General features: G+C 40.3%; 1 long non-coding RNA gene across 1 annotated transcript; it reads right to left on the bottom strand.

The window, feature by feature from the left end:
- Positions 1-3,203: 3,203 nt before the first annotated feature.
- On the bottom strand, positions 3,204-7,440 carry LOC311230871. Its single transcript, XR_014619837.1, has 3 exons — positions 7,304-7,440; positions 6,470-6,529; positions 3,204-3,340 (listed from the first exon to the last, which is right to left on the bottom strand). It is a non-coding gene; the product is annotated as an uncharacterized lncRNA (long non-coding RNA).
- Between the last annotated feature and the right edge of the window lie 214 nt (positions 7,441-7,654).

The raw sequence follows: 7,654 nt of genomic DNA, 5'->3' as shown, positions 1-7,654 counted from the left end.
GTGCGTGCGTGTGTGTGTGTGTGTTTTTTGCTTTCCTGCTTGTGTGCGTCTTATATAGCTTTGCGTCTTATATAGCTTTGTGTCTTATATAGCTTTGTGTCTTATATAGCTTTGTGTCTTATATAGCTTTGCGTCTTATATAGCTTTGTGTCTTATAGCTTTGCGTCTTATATAGCTTTGTGTACCCATGTATCTGTGTGACCTTATGTGTCTGCCTGTGTGTGTGTGTGCATGCGTGCGTGCGTGCGTGCATGTGTTTGTATTACTGAGGGCCTTTTGGGGAAGTGAGGACATTTTGTCCCGGTTCTGGCAATTTTAGGTTTAGGGTTAAGTTAAGGTTTTGATTGATTTTTGATTTGTCTCGAACATAAAGTAAAAAAAAAAAAAAGTAAATAGTCAAAGACTATTTCCATACAGTTCAATAAGTGCTCGGGAAGGAACAGGGGGAAGTAAATATATAATTTTTTTAAATGTATCAAGCCCTGCCCCTTCCTTACAATATTTTACATTATAATACAAATAAAAATAATATAACAAATAATGAAAAACTAGTTTTTCTATATAAAACTATATAAAAAAATAGTTTTTTATATATACAAATCCAAATGAGAAAATATATATATGTAAGGCAGTCACATTACTGCTCAAGCTCCTCTCTCTTATATTTGTCCATAAGTGCTTGTTTATATCTGCCTTTAAATTGGTTTATATTATTGCTTAATTGTATACTCACCTCCAGACCATTCCAGAGTGATACCCCACAAACTGCAATGCACATATTTTTAAGAGTTGTACGTACAGTAGGTTGTTTTAAAGCTAATGTCCCTCTAAAATTATAAACTCTCTCTAGCCATGACATTTTTTTGAATGCTGCTTGGTAATTCGTTTTTCATTGCCAGAAACATAATTTGTGCAGATTTGAATTTGATTAAGTCCATGAATTTTAATGGTTGACTATTTACAAACAGACTATTTGTGTGATCTAAATATATACCATGATGGCTTTTTTTTTGCAGTGTGCTTGTCTTTTGTAAGTTGCTTTTATAAGTATTTCCCCAAGTTTCAACACAATATGATAGGTACAATGAGTGTGCAATATAATGTATATAGAGTTTTCTGATTCAGGATATATCTAGTCTTGCCCAGTATACCAATACCAATACACAAATATCTTGTATGGGGTTTCCAGCAGAGTTTATGGTCTATTATACAACGGCCTGCAAATTTCTCGATTCTGATTGGCTGAAACAGTCATTTACACGTATGTATTGGGAACACTCCACGCTGGTGGTCCTAGGACCCGCCCACAACCGAATCACATCACATCACTCCGCCGGATCACAAGATGGCGGACAATAATCTTTAACAATGATAGCGTCATAACGACTAAATATGAAGCGATTCTGTCACAGCGAATGTCTTAGTCCTTTAAACAATGTTGGATGATGTAATTGATGGGTCATGAGTCAATACAGAACAAAAGAAAAATTGCGGATTGATTGATCGATTAATTTGTGATTTTTTTTTCAATTTCTTTTTCCTTCCCTCTGACTGCAGCGCTGGCTCTAGTCTCCACCCACCGCCACACACCCCCACACACACACACACACACACACACACACATACACACACAAACACACACACACGTACACATTCACATTCACACACACACACACACACACACACACACACTCCTGTCTGCAACAGCGGGGGAAAGTCAGACTGAGAGAGGAGCAGCTGAGTGCTGCGCTGTTTTAAGTGAGCATGGTCTATTGAATTGATTGATTGGTTGATTGCTGTACGCCTGGTTTCCAACTGGTTAAGTTTAGGCTAAAAAAATAAATAAAAAAATAGGGCGAAGAAAACTTTTTTTTTCCTATAGGGCAAAGAAAACGTTTTAATTTGTTTTACCTACTTTCTATAGAAGCATCTAAGAATGAAGTTCTATAGAAAGTAGGTCTGCATCCCCTTAACAATTGTGTGTATTGAGCCGTACTGTATTGTACCCATTCTGCATCTGGTAATAAAATGTTCAATCAATCATTCCAATAATACACAGTTGGATGTGTTAGTTGGTTGGATGCACTTCCGAGCTGCTTCCACATGAGGCAACTTCTCTCAATCATTCCAATAATACACAGTTGGATGTGTTAGTTGGTTGGATGCACTTCCGAGCTGCTTCCACATGGAGGCAAATTGTCTTTTTTGTAGTTGTGGGAACCAGGGGCGGATCTAGGATCGTAGGAGATCCGGGGCTTAGCCCAGAGGCCCCCCCCCTTTTTTTTTTTTTTTTTTTTTTTTTTTTTTTTTTCTTTTTTTTTTTTTTTTTTTTATTTCGACAGGCAAGGGGTGGTTTGGAGGGGGTCAGGCACGTCCCCCTCCATGACAATTTTTTTTTGAATTTAATGAACCTGTATGTGCAATTTCCTGCAATATAGAGCCTTCAATCTTGACCAATAAAGCTGCTCTTTTCACTATAAAACTCAGTTAACCATAACGTAGTTATGGTTAGATTTATATATTGGGGGGGGATATATCATATTTTTCATATAATCAAAAAGTGGTGGAGCAAGAATAGATCATACCTTTGCTCCCAATAGTGGGAGAGCAGAGATGCTCCGAATGCTCTTATGGCCAGGCGTCTATGATTCACTGATACAAAGTAAAATAGTGCAGTGCAATAAAATAGTTAGTAAAATAGAATAAAATAATGCAATAGTGCATTGCAATAAAATAGTTATCGTATTTTTTCGGGAGGCCGGTAAGGAGTGCATTACAGTAGTCGAGTCGGCTTGAGATAAAGGCATGGATCTGGTTTTCAGCGTCCTTTTGATTTATAAATGGCCGTACTTTAGCTATGTTTCTAAGGTGGAAGAATTAAGTTGTCAACTTGTTGATTGTGATTTAAAGCTTAGGTCTGAGTCTACCATAACACCAAGACTTAACTCACTCAAATACAGTTAGCTGCTGGATAGACCACAGATGGAAATTAGCCTCTGCTAAATCTGGTGCAAACATAATATATAATATAGGTAACGCACCTAACGCATGTTTTTTTTTTTACAATTCATCATTGTTACATGAATATATTATATATTCATGTAACAATGATGAATTGTAAAAAAACAAAAAAAACATGCGTTAGGTGCGTTACCTTTAGCGTAACCACCACCTTAAAGCGGACAAAAGATACTAGAGAACACTTAAATTAACACCCTTTAATGAAGCAAACTAATAACTTAACTCACTCAAATACAAAACTTAAATAACTTAACAAATACAAAAGTCAGCATCTGGTTGAAGTCACTTCAGATGATCCAGGGAACATGCCTCGCATCCACTGAAAAGAAAATATAAAACAAAAGTGGTATTAGGATTGAAGTAAAACAATCAAATTAAATGCATCTTATTCTCTTATAGTACATGTGATGTGCTGTACGTGTGTAAAAAACAAACAAACATGAAATGCATCTTATTCTCTTACATGTGGTGCTGTCTTTACTGCTCTTGTCTTCACTCCCTTCTTCTCACTCAGTTTTCATCTCTTGTGTCACTCTCTTCCTCTGCTTTTCTGCACAAGTTTTATGACTAATTTCCAATTCTCTCCATTATTTTCCTCACTTTGTTCTCTCTTCCTCACTTCTTATACAGACATTCTCTTCTGTCCACCAATGCTCCTCCTGGCTTCTCATACATTGTTCTTCTCTCTCCTTCTCATAACTTCTTATGATGTCTTGTTTTCACGTATTTTTCTTGATGCTCATACATTTTCTTCACATTCTCCTTTAATCCCCTTCAGGGCTGTCCCTAACAATTCTTTTTATAATCAATTAATCAGGACAGCTCTATTCCCATTTATTTGTATCCCTCTCCCACTGGAAATTGACAAACTTAAAATTTCAGAAATGTAATGAATGAATTCAAATAACTATATACATGTAAAACAATTAAACATCAACATTATATCCATTCCACTCCTGTTCTCCTTTCTTCTTCACAATCCACTCCTTCCCTGTCCTGTCCTATGTGCACCCTTTGTTCCTAGTTTTTTTCCTCATTGCACTCCTTTCCAACTGCTATCCCCCCACCCCTCTCTCCCACCCCCATCTTTTTTTTCTACTTCTTTTGTTGTGGTGGCAAAGTAAGGCACTGCCGGCGTGGCTTTAATTGAGCAAATCTGTCAATAATTTTGTCAGGGGTTATGGCATCCAGGTTGCCCTTCTCGATGGATATGATGGCCAGGTCATTGAGCCTGTCTTGGCCCATTGTGCTCCTCAACCATGTGTGCAGCCGGCGTAAGGCGCTGAAGGAGCGTTCACAGCTGCAGCTGCTTACCGGCATAGTCAGGGCCACTTGAAGGACAGCGTTCAGGGTGGGAAACATGTCTCTGTCAAGGATCTTGAACACAGTGGCTATGTCAGGGTCTCTCTCTCTCTCTGTGGTTGTGTCAGGGACTTTCTCCAGCCTTCTCTTCTCTTTCTCCAGCCATCTCTTGAAGAAGTTCTTTGCCACCAGGAGTTCTTCTGGCTTCAGGTTGATGCTATAGTGGGTAGCAAGGCTTTTGAGAGCATCTTCGGAGAGAAAGGCCGCTGTGGTTGGGTTGCAGGCTTGAATGCCTGACATAAGCTCATCTCCCACATCTGAAAAGCGATTGGTGAGCTCCTGTATCATCCTGTCCAGGCAGGGATAAAAGAGCTGGTCTCTGAAATCACCTGGGGTGGTCTGATTGGAGGTTGCTCCACAGGCTGACTCCACCACAAAATCCTCCAATCTTTTTTGTTTCTGCCGCCTGGGACCAACAGGGAGCTGGATGTGATGTTCCTCACATATGGTCATGGCACTCTTGAACACATCTTCAGCCCCAGGGTCTGTGCGGAGATCCGTCAAGGTTTCAACCACTGCAGTCTTGTACTGCACTGCTCTTCCCAAGTCCAAACTTTCCCCCTGCAGGTACTGGTGGAGCCCTTCGGTTATCCCCAGGAGTTTGGCAAACATCACCAGCATATAGATGGTCTTCGGCTTGCTGAGATTTGACAGGATCCCTTGGGCTGTGGCTGTTTTCATTGTCCCGAGACATGCTAGAATGGCAGGGAGGTTGTTTACAACAGCTTTTACAGACCTCACCTGGCTTGCCCATCTTGTTGTCGAGAGCTGTACAAGTGCAGATGGGTGTAATCCTAGTTGCTTCTGGATTTCAATGAACTTGTTATGGTTAACAAGTGACTTATTGAAAAAAGTGTACACATTTTCAAGCAGGTCGAAGAATGTGGCAGCTTCAGGTATGGCTTTGCATGTGTTGCACAGGACAAGGTTGAGCCTGTGTGCATAACAGTGTATATACACTGCTTCAGGGTGTCGCTCTCTGAAGCGGGCCTGGACACCCCCCACTGCTCCACTCATCACTGATGCTCCATCATACGTCTGTGCAACACACATGAGGCCCCCTAGGTTGTGGGACTGCAGCACTGCCTCTATTCCATCTGCAATGGACTTTGCATCAAATTTGTCTAGCTTGTGTAGCCCAAGAAAAGCCTCTCTTGGGGAACCTTCCACTGTGACGTAGCGAACACATACTGCCAGCTGCTCTGTCTGGTGATCTCTGGCTTCATCTGCCATCACAGAGTACATTTTGGAGGCTATAATTTCTTTTGTGACATTTTCTGTTATTTCTTGTGCAATGCTGGTCATCATTTCATTCTGGGACAAATGGGAGAGGTACGTGGCATTTTTAGGAGGTGTATATTTTTGGAGAAATGGGTCAAATAGTTTGACGAGTTTCAAGCATTCTAGGAAGTTGCCTGGATTCTGGCTAGCCTCCTGCTCATCATGCCCACGGAATGGGATGCCTTGCTTCCCTAAAAATGTGGTTACACCCACAATGCGCTGAAGGTATTGGCGCCTCTCTGATATTTCTTCTGCGCTTGCAGTATGTATCAGCTCTACCACATCTCCATGAGTTCCTGTGCTTTTAAAGCTATGCCAACATGTCATGCTTGACTTGTGGAAGTCAGTTTTCTCATGCTCACGGAAGGAATCCAAAGCCCTTTTCCAGTTGGAAAATCCAGGGGTACTGAGGAGAGCATCTTTATTGGTGCGAATATTCTGTCTTCCAAACTGCTGACATGGAAAGCAAAATGCAGAGTTCCTGGCTACTGAGTACTCCAGCCATTTAAATTGCTCGAACCAGCTCTTATTAAATGCTCTCTTCTGCAAACCGAAGTGGCTGAAGGGGTACTGGGGGAGGCACACCTGCTTAGGGCCATGTTCTTGTGTGCCTAAATCAGCAAACAATCCTGCTGCCCCTTGTTGCTCTTCCCTACATGTAGCTGCCTCATCTGTGTGAACATAAAAATGTATTTATATATCTCAAATTCACAACAAAGGTTATCTCATGACACTTTTCATATAGAGCTGGTCTAGAACCATACTCTCAAATATAAAAGAAAATGACACCTGTAGATTCACAAACCTGAAACATCTTTTGTTGGTGGACAGGCGGATGCAGCTGTATTGGTTAGCAGCAGCTGACCTGTATTACAAAATACAGTAAACACACACACACACACATTCACCATAATTTATATTTGTATAAAACGACATAATTGATGGGCTGAGGCTAGTCATGTTGTGTGATATATATATATCAGGGCAGACTGTGCTCACCATTTAGCCTATATCACCATTTAACTTACAGTAACTTAGTTAACATTACATCTTAGTTAGGAGAGATTTTGAGCCATGTTCCATACATACATACATACATACATACATACATACATACATACATACATACATACATACATACATACATACATACATACATACATACATACATACATACATACATACTTAGTGTGGTTACTTAGAATCAAATACAAGCTATCACTCTTTTTCAAACACCATCAGCCTGTTATTCACTTTACAATAGTTATTTACACATAAAAACAAGTATATATAATACAATATAATCCACAAATAAATGTGAAGGAGAATTTCCTAAACACCCTCTTGCATGTGGCATTCTCCAAGAAGCAAAATTATAGACACATTATATCAATATACCCCCCCCCCCCATAAATGTATGACATTGCCAGCTATGCCCATAATACATACAAGCAGCTCTACTCAAATGTCTGGCTTGTTTGGATTCTTACCATGTAAGGTAACATTACATTGTAATCTTTCGTTTTTATTGTAACATAATGTTATGGTTGGATAGCATAGCAAAGTTAAGCTACCATTAGCAGCAGCAATCAGCACTGCAGTCAACTTCCTTTCAGTTTCAAATATAAGATTCACAAACCTGAAACATCATCCGTTTCATCATTGGTGATGATGTTGTTATTGTTGTTGTCTGCAGCAGTTTGTGGCGCCTGCTTCTTTGATGCAAAAAACGTTCTAATATCCATCACGTTAGGACGGTAGGTTTTCCAAATCGAATTGAATAAACTCTTCTTCAGGGCAGGGCAGACTATGCAGGCTGCTTCCGGGAAGTTCCGGCCCCTGCTGCCTCTCTGTTGGACTTCGGTACTGCACGTTACTCACAAGTTCACCTCACGTAATTTTTTCTTTTATCATTTTAGATCCGGGGCTTTTCAGAATACATCCGGGGCTTGAGCCCAGGTAGCCACCCCCTAGCTCCGCGCCTGGTGGG

The sequence above is a fragment of the Notolepis coatsorum genome, assembly GCF_963971535.1.
Source record: "Notolepis coatsorum genome assembly, chromosome: 1".
Taxonomy (NCBI): Eukaryota; Metazoa; Chordata; class Actinopteri; order Aulopiformes; family Paralepididae; genus Notolepis; species Notolepis coatsorum.
Note: the sequence above shows the minus strand (reverse complement) of the source record. Positions and strands in the feature narration are given on the sequence as shown.